General features: G+C 49.1%; 1 long non-coding RNA gene across 1 annotated transcript in view; it reads right to left on the reverse strand.

Annotated features, from left to right (window-relative positions):
- LOC143988415 (uncharacterized) overlaps positions 1-15035 on the reverse strand; it is a 49319-nt gene extending 34284 nt beyond the window's left edge. Inside the window, exon 1 of the long non-coding RNA XR_013276846.1 lies at positions 14592-15035. This is a non-coding gene — a long non-coding RNA (uncharacterized LOC143988415). The remainder of the gene's footprint in view (positions 1-14591) is intronic.
- Between the last annotated feature and the right edge of the window lie 333 nt (positions 15036-15368).

The following is a 15368-nucleotide window of genomic DNA, read 5'->3' on the forward strand; positions in this document are numbered from 1 at the left end:
GATGTGGCAGGTGATGTGGCAAGTGATGTGGCAGGTGATGTGACAAGTGGACAATCCACATCTTGTGGCAAGTGACGTGGCAGCTGATGTGGCAAGTGACGTGACAAGTGGACAATCCAAAACTTGTGGCAGGTGACGTGGCAGGTGATGTGGCAGGTGATGTGACAAGTGGACAATCCACATCTTGTGGCAAGTGACGTGGCAGGTGACGTGGCAAGTGACGTGGCAGGTGACGTGGCAAGTGACGTGGCAAGTGGACAATCCACATCTCGTGGCAAGTGACGTGGCAGGTGATGTGGCAAGTGACGTGGCAAGTGGACAATCCACAACTTGTGGCAGGTGACGTGGCAGGTGATGTGGCAACTGATGTGGCAGGTGATGTGACAAGTGGACAATTCACATCTTGTGGCAAGTGACGTGGCAGCTGACGTGGCAAGTGACGTGGCAAGTGGACAATCCAAAACTTGTGGCAGGTGACGTGGCAAGTGACGTGACAGGTGACGTGGCAAGTCACGTGGCAAGTGGAAATCCACAACTTGTGGCAGGTGATGTGGCTGGTGACGTGGCAAGTGGACAATCCACAACTTGTGGCAGGTGGCATGGCAGGTGACATGGAAAGTGGACAATCCACATCTTGTGTCAAGTGACGTGGCAGATGATGTGGCAAGTGATGTGGCAAGTGGACAATCCACAACTTGTGGCAGGTGATGTGGCAAGTGACGTGGCAGGTGATGTGGACAATCCCTAACTTGTAGCAGGTGACGTGGCAAGTGACGTGGCAAGTGGACAATCCACAACTTGTGGCAGGTGACGTGGCAGGTGACGTGGCAAGTGGACAATCCACTTGTGGCAGGGGACGTGGCAAGGGACGTGGCAAGTGGACAATCCACAACTTGTGCCAGGTGATGTGGCAAGTGATGTGGCAAGTGGACAATCCACTTGTGGCAGGTGACGTGGCAGGGGACGTGGCAAGGGACGTGGCAAGTGGACAATCCACAACTTGTGGCAGGTGACGTGGCAAGTGGACAATCCACAACTTGTGGCAGGTGACGTGGCAAGTGACGTGGCAGGTGATGTGGCAAGTGACGTGGCAAGTAGACAATCCACAACTTGTGGCAGGTGATGTGGCAAGTGACGTGGCAGGTGATGTGGCAAGTCACGTGGCAAGTGGACAATCCACAACTTGTGGCAGGTGATGTGGCTGGTGACGTGGCAAGTGGACAATCCACAACTTGTGGCAGGTGGCATGGCAGGTGACATGGAAAGTGGACAATCCGCATCTTGTGGCAAGTGACGTGGCAGGTGATGTGGCAAGTGACGTGGCAAGTGGACAATCCACAACTTGTGGCAGGTGATGTGGCAAGTGACGTGGCAGGTGATGTGGACAATCCCCAACTTGTGGCAGGTGACGTGGCAAGTGACGTGGCAAGTGGACAATCCACAACTTGTGGCAGGTGACGTGGCAAGTGGACAATCCACAACTTGTGGCAGGTGACGTGGCAAGTGACGTGGCAGGTGATGTGGCAAGTGACGTGGCAAGTAGACAATCCACAACTTGTGGCAGGTGATGTGGCAAGTGACGTGGCAGGTGATGTGGCAAGTCACGTGGCAAGTGGACAATCCACAACTTGTGGCAGGTGATGTGGCTGGTGACGTGGTAAGTGGACAATCCACAGCTTGTGGCAGGTGGCATGGCAGATGACGTGGAAAGTGGACAATCCACATCTCGTGGCAAGTGACGTGGCAGGTGATGTGGCAAGTGACGTGGCAAGTGGACAATCCACAACTTGTGGCAGGTGATGTGGCAAGTGGACAATCCCCAACTTGTGGCAAGTGACGTGGCAAGTGACGTGGCAAGTGGACAATCCAAAACTTGTGGCAGGTGACGTGGCAGGTGATGTGGCAAGTGACGTGGCAAGTAGACAATCCACAACTTGTGGCAAGTGACGTGGCAGGGGATGTGGCAAGTCACGTGGCAAGTGGACAATCCACAGCTTGTGGCAGGTGGCATGGCAGATGAGGTGGAAAGTGGACAATCCACATCTCGTGGCAAGTGACGTGGCAGGTGATGTGGCAAGTGACGTGGCAAGTGGACAATCCAAAACTTGTGGCAGGTGACGTGGCAAGTGACGTGGCAGGTGATGTGGCAAGTGACGTGGCAAATAGACAATCCACAACTTGTGGCAAGTGACGTGGCAGGGGATGTGGCAAGTCACGTGGCAAGTGGACAATCCACAACTTGTGGCAGGTGATGTGGCTGGTGACGTGGCAAGTGGACAATCCACAACTTGTGGCAGGTGGCATGGCAGGTGACATGGAAAGTGGACAATCCACATCTTGTGGCAAGTGACGTGGCAGGTGATGTGGCAAGTGACGTGGCAAGTGGACAATCCACAACTTGTGGCAGGTGATGTGGCAAGTGACGTGGCAGGTGATGTGGACAATCCCCAACTTGTGGCAGGTGACGTGGCAAGTGACGTGGCAAGTGGACAATCCACAACTTGTGGCAGGTGACGTGAAAGGTGACGTGGCAAGTGGACAATCCACAACTTGTGGCAGGTGACGTGGCAAGTGACGTGGCAGGTGATGTGGCAAGTGACGTGGCAAGTAGACAATCCACAACTTGTGGCAGGTGATGTGGCAAGTGACGTGGCAGGTGATGTGGCAAGTCACGTGGCAAGTGGACAATCCACAACTTGTGGCAGGTGATGTGGCTGGTGACGTGGCAAGTGGACAATCCACAGCTTGTGGCAGGTGGCATGGCAGATGACGTGGAAAGTGGACAATCCACATCTCGTGGCAAGTGACGTGGCAGGTGATGTGGCAAGTGACGTGGCAAGTGGACAATCCACAACTTGTGGTAGGTGATGTGGCAAGTGGACAATCCCCAACTTGTGGCAAGTGACGTGGCAAGTGGACAATCCAAAACTTGTGGCAGGTGACGTGGCAAGTGACGTGGCAGGTGATGTGGCAAGTCACGTGGCAAGTGGACAATCCACAACTTGTGGCAGGTGACGTGGCAAGTGACGTGGCAAGTGACGTGGCAGGTGATGTGGCAAGTGACGTGGCAAGTAGACAATCCACAACTTGTGGCAGGTGATGTGGCAAGTGACGTGGCAGGTGATGTGGCAAGTCACGTGGCAAGTGGACAATCCACAACTTGTGGCAGGTGATGTGGCTGGTGACATGGCAAGTGGACAATCCACAGCTTGTGGCAGGTGACATGGCAGATGACGTGGAAAGTGGACAATCCAAATCTCGTGGCAAGTGACGTGGCAGGTGATGTGGCAAGTGACGTGGCAAGTGACGTGGCAAGTGGACAATCCACAACTTGTGGCAGGTGATGTGGCAAGTGGACAATCCCCAACTTGTGGCAAGTGACGTGGCAAGTGACGTGGCAAGTGGACAATCCAAAACTTGTGGCAGGTGAGGTGGCAAGTGACGTGGCAGGTGATGTGGCAAGTCACGTGGCAAGTAGACAATCCACAACTTGTGGCAGGTGACGTGGCAGTTGGACAATCCACAACTTGTGGCAGATGACATGGCAAGTGACGTGGCAGGTGATGTGGCAAGTCACGTGGCAAGTGGACAATCCACAACTTGTGGCAGGTGCCGTGGCAAGTGACACGCTAAATACAAGTACACTGCAGCTCTCACAGCTGCTGCTACTCACTCTGGTCTCACAAAATTGCTGAAATAGTTAATTTTTGAGCTGGGGAGGGTCTATGATGTTAGCTTAACTAAACGCTTCTAGACGCAAACGCGGTAAAACGCGGTAAAACGCCGCTAAATCGCGGTAAAAATCGCGGCAAAACGCGCGTTTCTAAACGCCGGTTTCAACATGTGTCCAGCAGCGTTTGCATCTGCATCTCATGTGCATGAAGCCTTAATAAACACCTTCATTTACAAATTGCATTTTGTGTTTACTTGTGTTGTCCTTGACTATTGTTTAAATTGGTTTGATGTTCCGAAACACTTAAGTGTGACAAACATGCAAAGGAACAGGAAATGAGGAAGGGGGCAAACACTTTTTCACACCACTGTAGTTGATTGAAAATGCAAGCTAGTAATATGTTAGGTTTTTTGGATAGGCATGTAAAAATGGTAAAGAGGGCATCAGCTAAAAAAAAATAAACAATTGCTTTAACAAACAAAATCTTGTGATTCCAATACTCCAGAAACATTCATGAAAGAATTGTGCTTATCCCTGCTTAATTTGTTTAATCTCATCTCCCCATCTTTGCTTTTGCAGTGTGCAAAGACTATCCAAGGAAATGGCACGTTTTTTTATTTATTTGCTGCATCGTGCTGCTGTTACTAACCTGGTAAGTAATGAATTTTCAATCAATTGATACTTACAATTTGATGATGCATTTATATAATACAAATACAATACCAGTGTGTGATGCCCTAAAATAAAAAAAATGTGGCTGCCCCTTTATAGGTGAACTAAACACCTCTACTATGCAAAATAAAAAATGTAAAAGGTGGCGCTCATATACATAAATAAAATGTGAAAAACAGCACATAACAATAAACAAATAGTGGATGGTGCTCACATACATGCCATGTACACTCATGATTAACATAAATGAAAAGGCAATGTGGTTAGGTTAATATATATATATATATATATATATATATATATATATATATAGAGAGAGAGAGAGAGAGAGAGAGAGAGAGAGAGAGAGAGAGAGAGACGGTATATATATTAGAGCTGCACGATTAATCGTTAAAAAAATGTGATCTCGATTCAACCCCCCTCACAATCTTAATCTGGAATTTCCACGATTCGTGTAACAATTGCAGAGCCATTCTCTGCTTACAGCTGTCAAAAAAAAAAAGACAGTGTTCTATTGAATAGTGTCCTCCATCTAAATGTGCCCACGCATGTGCAGTATGGAAGTCCATGCCAGATGATTTTCCGATCAGCTGGCCTGATGTCACCATGGTGCATGCGCACACCGTAGGAGGCATTTTTCGATGGGAGCTACCATTTGACGGACACATTTGAAAGCTATGCAAAAAGCGGAGGAAGACAGTAGTTGTCACATTGTGCCTTGTTGTTATTGGGTGGGTTGTGGGTGTGTTGAAGGGCAGGTTTTGTCATTAAAGCAGAGTTCCACCCATTTAAATGTCAAGAGCTACAAAAAGTGTAGCTGCTGACCTTTAATAAATCAGACACTCAGCTGTCCCATGGTCCAGCAATGAGGGCACATGAAGCCCCGCTCCTCTCCCCCTCCTGCCTGTGGGCACCGGCTATGGCTTCACAGCTGGTCATGCACTGCGCATGCACGAGCCGTGCTGTGAATGGCCGAGCAATCTTCTGGGAACTAAAGGGAGGGATGGAGGGGGGAGAGGTGATCTTCATCTTTCTGAGTTGAGTGCCTGTAAAAACAGGGTACCTTCTCCCCCCCAAAAAAATAACATGTCAAATGTGGCATGTCAGGGGGTCACCAACACTTAAAGAGGAAGATCCATTTTTGGGTGCAATTCTGCTTAAAGCCTCGCACACACGATCAGATTATCGGACAAATTTTCATCCATTTTTTTGTTGCATGTTAGTCTCATGTCGAAAGTGAACAGGTTACTTTCATATGAAAATTCTCGTACGACTGAATTCAACTTCAGCAATGAAGTAATGTGTTGAATTGTTTTGTATGTGTGCTTTCATTTCTGAGCATGCATAGTCTTGCTTTTACGATTTTGTTTGGATGAAAATTGTACTAACTATATGAAAATCGGACGTTGTGTTAACGTACGGTAAAAATTGCATAGCCTGCACATAGTTTTTGTCATCCCAAAATTCGGAATTGGCTATCAAAAGCACCATACTAATGATCTAAAAAAACGGCAGATCGTTAGTTGGACGAAATTTTACTTCCGATTTTCATATTGTGTACGGGCCTTAAAGCGGGAGTTCGCCGGGACTCCGCGTTTTTTTTTTTTTTTTTTTAAAGCCAGCAGCTACAAATACTGCAGCTGCTGACTTTTAAAATAGTGACACTTACCTGTCCAGCGCGCCCGCGATGTCGGCACCCGAAGCCGATCTCTAGATCGTCACTCGGGTGCTGCCGCCACCATCTTGGGTATGGGAATCAGGAAATGGAGCCTTTCGGCTTCATTTCCCAGTTCCCTACTGCGCATGCGCGAGTCGCGCTGCGCAATAAGGACGGTCCCCGCTGCCTCTGGGATCTGTGTGTTTCCCAGCAGGCAGCGGGGCACTTGCGGAAGGGGGCGTAATCTACGCCCCTTTCCGCAGAGAGCTATCCCGGAAGTGGGTGCAGTTACCTGGATTATCCAGGTAACTGCACCCCCCTCCCCCCTAAAAGGTGCCAATTGTGGTGCCGGAGGGGGGGGAGGATTCCGATGAGCGGAAGGTCCATTTTAGGGTGGACCTCCGCTTTAAGGCCCCTTTGCATATGGGTGTGCCTACCTGTACAGCATGCATCCTGGCACTTTATTGCAGCTTTCAGTCCAGTCTAGCCATGGCCTGCCATAGATTTGGAAAGGCTACAGGCAGAAGGGCTGGAGGCTGCATCGGAGCCTCCTGGGTAAGTTAAAACACCAGAATACACCCTGCACAGCTAGATGCCCAACTGTTCAAGGGGCCTAAAGTTAATCTAAACCCAAGAAAAAAACAAATACATTGCAGATCACAAATCTTTGGGTGTGATGACTGTACTAGTTTTCTTTTTTTATAAAGGCCAAGTACATTTTCTATAACTACAGAGAAATAGTGATGGGCGAACTTCCGACAGGACGTTTCGCGAACGCGGACCGCGAACGGTAACGTTCGCGGCGGGCCCCATTGACTTCAATGGGAGGCGAACTTTACAAACCTACAGGTCAAATTTGCAGCCACAAAATAATTACTAGCTGTGCACACATAGTCCCACCACATGGCCAATGACATAACACATGTATAAGGGTGAATCTGGGATCAACAACTACAAGCATTCTTTTTTTATATGGGAAATTGTTGTGACAATTCAGGACTGTGGTGCGCATGAAGGCAATGGAGGAGAGGGAAGGACAGGGTAGGCAAAGAAGAGGGTGCAGGAGATGATCACCAGCAGCGTGACATACAGCAATGACACCTGCACCGAAATAGAGTCATCTGACACCAGCACCGTGATAGAGAGCACTGACATCAGCAGCGTGACATACAGCAATGACACCTGCACCATGATAGAGAGCATTGACAACAGCACCGTGATAGAGAGCACTGACATCAGCAGCGTGACATAAAGCACTAACACCAGAACCGTGATATACAGCACTGACAGCAGCACCGTGATAGAGAGTACTGACACCTGCACCGTAAGCAGCCCCAGGAGGAAGTCAGCATAGCACAGGGATGGTGGGAGCCCCTTATAATGAGCATAGCACAGGGATGGTGGGAGCCCCTTTATAATGAGCATAGCACAGGGATGGTGGGAGCCCCTCATAATATGCACAGCAGAGGTACAGCCCCAGGAGGAAGTCAGCACAGAACAGGGATGGTGGGAGCCCCTCATAATAAGCAGCCCCAGGAGGATGTCAGCATAGCACAGGGATGGTGGGAGCCCCTCATAATAAGCAGCCCCAGGAGGAAGTCAGCACAGCACAGGGATGGTGGGAGCCCCTCATAATAAGCATAGCACAGGGATGGTGGGAGCCCCTCATAATATGCACAGCAGAGGTACAGCCCCAGGAGGAAGTCAGCACAGCACAGGGATGGTGGGAGCCCCTCATAATAAGCAGCCCCAGTAGAAATATGACACCGCTCAACCTCTTCAAACAGGAGGGTACGGGCATATAGTACGGTGTGCTTTTTTTGGACAAGGAAGTGAGCCAAATTAAGAAAGAAGGTCTGTGTGCTCGATTAAAAAAATTGTTTATAGACATATACATGGTCTACTGGTCACATGTGTTGAATTCCTCCGAGATCCACTCCTCATTCATTTTTAGAAATGTGAGGTAGTTAACACTGTCGTGAGCTAGGCGAGTACGCTTATCGGTCACGATCCCCCCTGCTGCGCTGAACGTCCTTTCGGACAGGACACTGGACGAGGGGCAAGCCAACAGTTTGATTGCAAATTGGGCAAGCTCTGGCCAGAGGTCAGGCCTGCCTACCCAGTAGTCCAGGGGTTCATCACTCCTCAGAGCGTCCACATCGGCCGTTAACCCGATGTAGTCAGACACCTGACGGTCTAGGCGTTCCCTGATGCTGGATCCGGATGACACCTGTCGATGGGTCGGCTGAAAGAATGACCTCATATCCAAAGTCACCAACACATCTTCAAACCGGCCTCTTCTTGCAGGCGCTGTTGGATTGGTACCCGCAACTCCTTCTCTGAGAGTGGGAATTGCTCCTCTGCCAGCGCACGCAAAAGCAGAATGCAGCATTTCTCAAAGCAAGGCCTGGAAGTGCTCCATTCTGCCAGCCCTCTGTGACCGCGTTAACATTTCCACCATTTTGTGTTTGTTCCGGGGGTCTAAGTACGTTGCCACCCAGTACTGGTCCTTGACCCTTATGCTTTTTATACGGGGGTCCCTATTAAAATACTGGAGCATGAAGGCCCCCATTTGCACTAAACTGGAAGCGGTGTGGTGGCCTGGCTCCTACTCATCATCCAGGATAATGTCGTCCTCTTCATTTTCCTCTCCCCATCCACGCACAACAACAGGGATCCCAGAAAGGTTTAAAGCATGCTCTTCTTGCTCCTCCTCATCCGCCCCGCCACCATTCTCCTCTGACTCCTCTTCAGACTCCTGTTGTTCACTTGTCTCAGAGTAGCCCCCCCTGGGAATTCATCCAGCATTTCGACTTCCTCATCTTCCCGCTCCTGCTCCTCCACAGCTTGATCAATGACACAACGCAATGCACGCTCCATAAAGAAGGCATAAGGTACCATGTCACTGATGGCGCCATGGCTGCGACTGACCAGTTTGGTGATCTCCTCAAATGGCCGCAGAAGTCTGCATGCGTCGCGCATGAGCAGCCACTGGCGCGGTGAAAAAAAAAACAGATCCCCAGAACCTGTTCTGCCGCAGAGTTCATACAGGTAGACGTTAACTGTACATTTCTGCTGGAGCAGCCTATCAAGCATATAGAAGGTTGAGTTCCATCGCGTCGGGCAATCGCAAATAAGACGTCTGACCGGCAGATTGTGTCGCCGCTGAATGTCAGCAAGGCAAGCCATGGCCGTGTAAGATCTTCTGAAATGGGCCGAGATTTTCCTTGCCTGCCGCAAGATGTCCTGGACCCCAGGGTATTTGACAGCGAATCGCTGCACGACCAAGTTTAAGATGTGTGCCATGCATGGCACGTGCGTAATTTTGCCCTGTTTCAATGCGCTAAGCAGATTGGTACCATTGTCACACACCACTTTTCCAACTGTCAAATTGAGCGGTGTTAGCCACTGATCTGCCTGTGAACGTAAAGCTGAAAGGAGTGCCGGGCCAATATGGCTCTTGGCTTCCAGGCACAACAGACACAGCACGGCATGGCAACGTCTCACCTGGCATGTCGAATAGGTTCTGGGGAGCTTGGGCGGCGCAGCGGAAGAGACGCTAGCAGCGGAAAAGGAGGAGTCAGCCGAGGAGCAGAGGGAGGAGGATGGAGTAGGAGAAGAAGGGCCAGGCCTGCATGCAATCCGTGGCGGTAAAACCAAATATACATGGGTGCCACGGGTTACATGCTTGACGGCCGTCAGAAGGTTCACCCAGTGGGCAGTAAAAGTGATATACCTTCCATGCCTGTGTTTGCTAGACCACGTGTCTGTGGTCAGATGTATCTTTGCACCAACACTGTGTGCCAGAGATACATTCACTTGCCGCTGAACATGGCCATATAGCTCTGGGATGCCCTTCTCTGAGAAATACTTCCTTCCTGGAACCTTCCATTGTGGTGTTCCAATGGCCACAAATTTGCGAAAGGCCTCCGAGTCCACCAGTTTATATGGCAGTAGTTGGCGGGCTATGAGTTCTGACAAGCCAGCCGTCAACCGTTGGGCAAGAGGGTTATCCGGCGTCATCATTTTTTTACGCTCGAACATTAGGCCCACGGAAGCCTGCCTTTTTGCAGAAAAACGTGAGCTTGGCGTGATAGAAGGTGGAGTGGAGGACAATTTTGAGGAGAGAGGAGAAGTAGAAGACGAGGCTGGGCGGTGAGAGCCTGGAGTGTGGCTTTGTGTGTTCCGTTGCTCCCACTGGGCTCGGTGATGGCTGCTCATGTGCCTTCTTAAGGCGGTCGTCCCTAGGTGAGTGTTGGGCTACCGCGAATAATGCGTGTACTGCAAAGATTGCAGATGGCAACGCTATTGTCAGCAGCGGACACGTTAAAAAAAGCCCACACTGCGGAGCCATGTGCCGGTGTCCTGGGAGCGCCAGATGTGACCGTACATGGTCGATGACTCGCTCCTGATACATTTGCAGTCTGCTTTGTCCCTCCTGTGCAATGTAAGTTATTCCTGCTTCTCCTCCCTATCTGCTGGTCCATATCTCCCTCTGAACTCCCCTCCTCTTCCTCTCTTGTGGGCACCCACATGACATCACTAGATACGTCATCATCGACGTCACCTTCCCCACCGCTATAAGTAGAGATCTCGGAGTAGGCAGCAACAGCGGGGACCAACCTCCTCCTTGGGCTGATCTGGGTACTGTCGTCAGACTGCTGAGTAGTGGTTGTTGCTACCTCCTCTTCCTGATCCAATACCAAGAGTGGCTGTGCATCAGAAATGTCTTGATATGGATCAGAAAATAATTCCTGTGACTCAAGTGGAAGGTATGTGGTGGTGGTGGTGTTGTTGGTGGTAGTGTCTTTGGGGGTGCACATAGCAGAGAGTGAAGAGGAGGGTGCAGATCGAGAGGATGAGGAGGGTGCAGAAGAGTAAGGCTGAGTGAGCCACTCAACCAATTCTAGTGCTTCCTTTGACGTAATCGCACGCACCTTCTGCAATTTTACACTTTGGCTCAAGCCTTTTGCTCCTGCCCTACCCCTGCCACCCCTGCGGAAGGGCCTGCCTCTTCCTCTGCCTGTCATTTTTTAAATGACCCTGTGACAAAACTCTCAGTCCCTATACTGATAAAGGACTTCTGCAGTATAGGGCAGCGGTCAGCAGTAGTGCACCTCAGCCCTATGTATTGTGGACCTATACCAGTCCTTATGGAATAGCAGACTGTACCTCACTCAACCCTATGTACTTCAGCACCCTAGACCAAGTTACCAGTCCTTATAAGAACCTTTGTGGAACAAGTAGGTTGTGTGTGAGTGATTAGCAGACTGTACGTCAGTCCCTATACCGATGAAGGACTGCTGCAGTATAGGGCAGCGGTCAGCAGTAGTGCACCTCAACCCTATGTATTGTAGGCCTATACCAGTCCTTATAGAATAGCAGACTGTACCTCACTCAACCCTATGTACTGTAGTACCCTATATCTTACCAGTCCTTATAAGGACCTTTGTGGAACAAGTTGGTTGTGTGACTGATTAGCAGACTGTACGTCAGTCCCTATACCGATGAAGGACTGCTGCAGTATAGGGCAGCGGTCAGCAGTAGTGCACCTCAACCCTATGTATTGTGGACCTATACCAGTCCTTATGGAATAGCAGACTGTACCTCACTCAACCCTATGTACTGTAGTACCCTATACCTTACTAGTCCTTATAAGGACCTTTGTGGAACAAGTTGGTTGTGTGACTGATTAGCAGACTGTACGTCAGTCCCTATACCGATGAAGGACTGCTGCAGTATAGGGCAGCAGTCAGCAGTAGTGCACCTCAACCCTATGTATTGTGGACCTATACCAGTCCTTATAGAATAGCAGACTGTACCTCACTCAACCCTATGTACTATAGCACCCTACACCAGGTTATTACCAGTCCTTATAAGGACCTTTGTGGAACAAGTAGGTTGTGAATGATTAGCAGGCTGCAGCAGAAGGGCAGCAGTCAAGTATAATATTCTTTCTATATTTGGAAGAAAGAATATTATACGTGTACAAGCCTATTACCATACCACTGATACCAGTCCTGAAAATAACCTTTGTGGACCTAATATAGTAACAGCTACTGATTAAACTGACCCTCACTGCCTCACACACTGCTTCCTGCCTGTCCCTATATAAACTGACAAAGCAGAGGCTAGTGGAACAATAACTGGAATAGCACTTTTGTGGACCTGATAGTAACAGCTAATGACTAAACTGACTGTCCCTACAGCAGACACACCGTCCTGTTCCTTTCTCTAAACTGACAAAAGACACTCAGGCTGCTGCAACAATCAGTAGCACAGCAAACCTATATACACCTAACACCTATACCCAGGGCCGCTGATAGAAATCATGGGGCCCCGTACAGCCTACCTGACGGGGCCCCCTTCAGCTCCACCCTGGCCCCGCCCCTGGTTCCTTTCTTTAGCCCCACCCCTGACCCCACCCATTGCCCCTCCCCAGACCCCGCCTTGAAACAAAGTGTAGGTTTGTCTACAAGTGATATTTGTTTTTCTCCAGTCAGTTATAGGTTTGATTATCCAAAAGAAATACTGTTTTCAGATGAGAATATACCTCTTTAATATCTATATGTAATACAAACCATTAATGAATAAATAAAATGGTATTTTGGAGAGTATTGGCAGGGTAAGTATTGCAGAGTATTGGCAGGGTAAGTATTGCCAGGGTATTGGCGGGGTATGTATTGCAGAGTATTGGTAGGGTATGTATTGCAGAGTATTGGCAGGGTAAGTATTGCAGAGTATTGGCAGGGTATTGCCAGGGTATTGGCGGGGTAAGTATTGCAGAGTATTGGCGGGGTAAGTATTGCAGAGTATTGGCGGGGTATGTATTGCAGAGTATTGGCAGGGTATTGGCAGAGTAAGTATTGCAGAGCATTGGCAGAGTATTGGCAGGGTAAGTATTGCAGAGTATTGGCAGGGTAGGTATAAAGTATTGCAGAGTATTGACAGGGTAAGTATAAAGTATTGCAGAGTATTGGCAGAGAATGTATTGCAGAGTATGAGTAGATGTTGAACTTCAAGCATACACCTCACCTGGGTATTTGTTAGCTCCAGCAGGGCAGCAGAGATCACTTCCTCCCTCTTCCTGAGTTTCCACAATAGCTTGATCGCCCAGCCCCTGCACTCTCTGCTCCTCTCACTCTGCTACTTCTTCTCACACGGAGAGAGAGAGAGAGAGGAATATCACTCCGCAACACTATAGGCAGGGGCGGACTGACAACTCATGGGGCCCCTGGGCAATAGGGGATCATGGGGCTCCCTTTGTCACCACCCACCCACGCACAAGCCACACCTATATATTGCACTGTTACATTACATGCATTGGTCACATAATTTCTCTACTTTATGTTCAAAATAAATGTTTAAAGAGTTAAGAAAATAAAGAACAAAAAACGCACATATAACCACGTACATTTTCTGTGGGGCTGCGTCTCCTGTGAGCAGAATCACGTACAGGTACGGTACTTCTACACTTACGGGTACGTGCTCTGTCTGACCCACTGCCGCCTTGATTGGACACACCGAGAGCTAATTAGTGGGTCTGGTGGACCCAATGTCCACTGGGTCCAGACGATTGTTTCCATCAGAGGCAGAACGGTGGTCTGCCGATGTAAACAAGTTAGATTGCCATTCTGTTAGTAGGAAAACCGAGATCCTGTGTGTCTGCTAAACAGGAACACAGATATGTCTTCCCACATTTAAAAGCACCTCCCCCACACAGTTAGAAAGCACTTCCTAGGAACACATTTAACCCTTTGATCTTCCCCTGGTGTTAACCCCTTCCCTACCAGTGTCATTAGTATAGTTAACCATTACTAGTAAAAAATTCTATAAAAATATCCCATAGCATATTGGGATTTTTACCAACATGTAGAAAATACATATTGGCCTAAACTGATGGAGAAATTAGATTCTGAGGCTAGAGCCCATAGCAGCAAAGTAAAGAAAGTATATATAATATACACACACACACACACACTGCAAAGGCTGCGGACATGGTACAGGGGTCAGAGGCTGCGGAGGGGTCTTACTAGTGGCACCCGGTGACATTGTGTCACTGCGCATGCATGTTTGAAAATGACTGAGCGTGTAAGGGCTTGCCCACGCGGCGGCGGTGCATGTGCAGAGGACACTCCAGCCCCCCTCATCACACCATACAGGGTTAATGTTACTTTATGGTATGTGATGAGGCTGGAGTTTTAGAGGAAGAGAGCAGTGCAGCTGGCTGGAGCATGAAAACAGCAAACACACACACACACACACACACTGCAAAAATGGACTTTATCTTAATTTCCTGGAGATGGGCTGTATTGTGGCACCACGTCCTTTGCTGTTATTGCACAAATTCATGAATACGTTAGAAATATATTGGGCCTTTTCAGGTGCTACAGAAATATTGTACATACACATATATTAAAAAGAATTATTTTGTGAAAATGCATCTGATGTATGTAGTAGGTGAAAAGTCCCAGTTGATTCTTAACATATTCAAGAATTTTACTTTCACCAGACCTGTCCTGCTGATGTACAGGACAAGTTTAAAGCACATATTTATACAGTGTGGAAGGCAGAACAATTGCGACTCACAGTAGAAGAATGCAGTCTGCCATCCGTCCTGTTATCTTGTCTTGGGTGAGCTCCAGTGACTACTTTATGGGTAGCCATGATCGCTACTGTGTTGTCCTGCTTGCTCTGTTTTCCCCCCAGGAGGGGAGGGGGGGGGAGGAGGCTCGGGTGCTGCCTGACACACACAAGCATGGAAGAGATCGAGTTACACCTTTATCCATTGACCTGAGGGTGTCTTATATGAGCAGACTAGTGACAATGTCCAGGCTCCTGGGGTGGTGCTCTCCCCCTCCCTCACTCACTCAGTCGGCTCAGCTCAGTGTCCTATGTGTGCGAGTTGTCAGTGCTGACATTTCCGATGCTTCCTTCAGCTAGCTCCTCTCCTGCTCAGGACTCAGATTTGGCGCCACAAATTCAGCTTCTCTGGAGCCAATGAGAGACGAGGGGTGTGGATTGAAGGCGGAAGCCTCCTCCCCCAATTGGAAAATAGCGAGCGATTCTCTCTCTCTCCCATTTAAACACAGCCACAGCACCAGATAAGAGACTCGGGGGTATGGATTCCAAATGCTGAGCTTCTCACGGGACGCCCGAAATACAACAAATAGTCCCTCCCCTGCAGCCTCATACAGCACAGACTAATCGCATCTAATAAAAAAAAACCTTACCGAACGGGGGTGGGGTTGTGCGGACGATGATCGGTGGAGGAGAATCTTTTTTTTATTTTAATTTTAATTTTTTATTTACTTTGCAGTTCAGGTTGCCCGGGCCCCCCCTGCTGGTCAGGCCCGGTACAGCAGG

Source organism: Lithobates pipiens, unplaced genomic scaffold (genome assembly GCF_037356315.1).
Source record: "Lithobates pipiens isolate NorthernLeopardFrog02 unplaced genomic scaffold, aLitPip1_a1.2 Scaffold_1, whole genome shotgun sequence".
Taxonomy (NCBI): domain Eukaryota; kingdom Metazoa; phylum Chordata; class Amphibia; order Anura; family Ranidae; genus Lithobates; species Lithobates pipiens.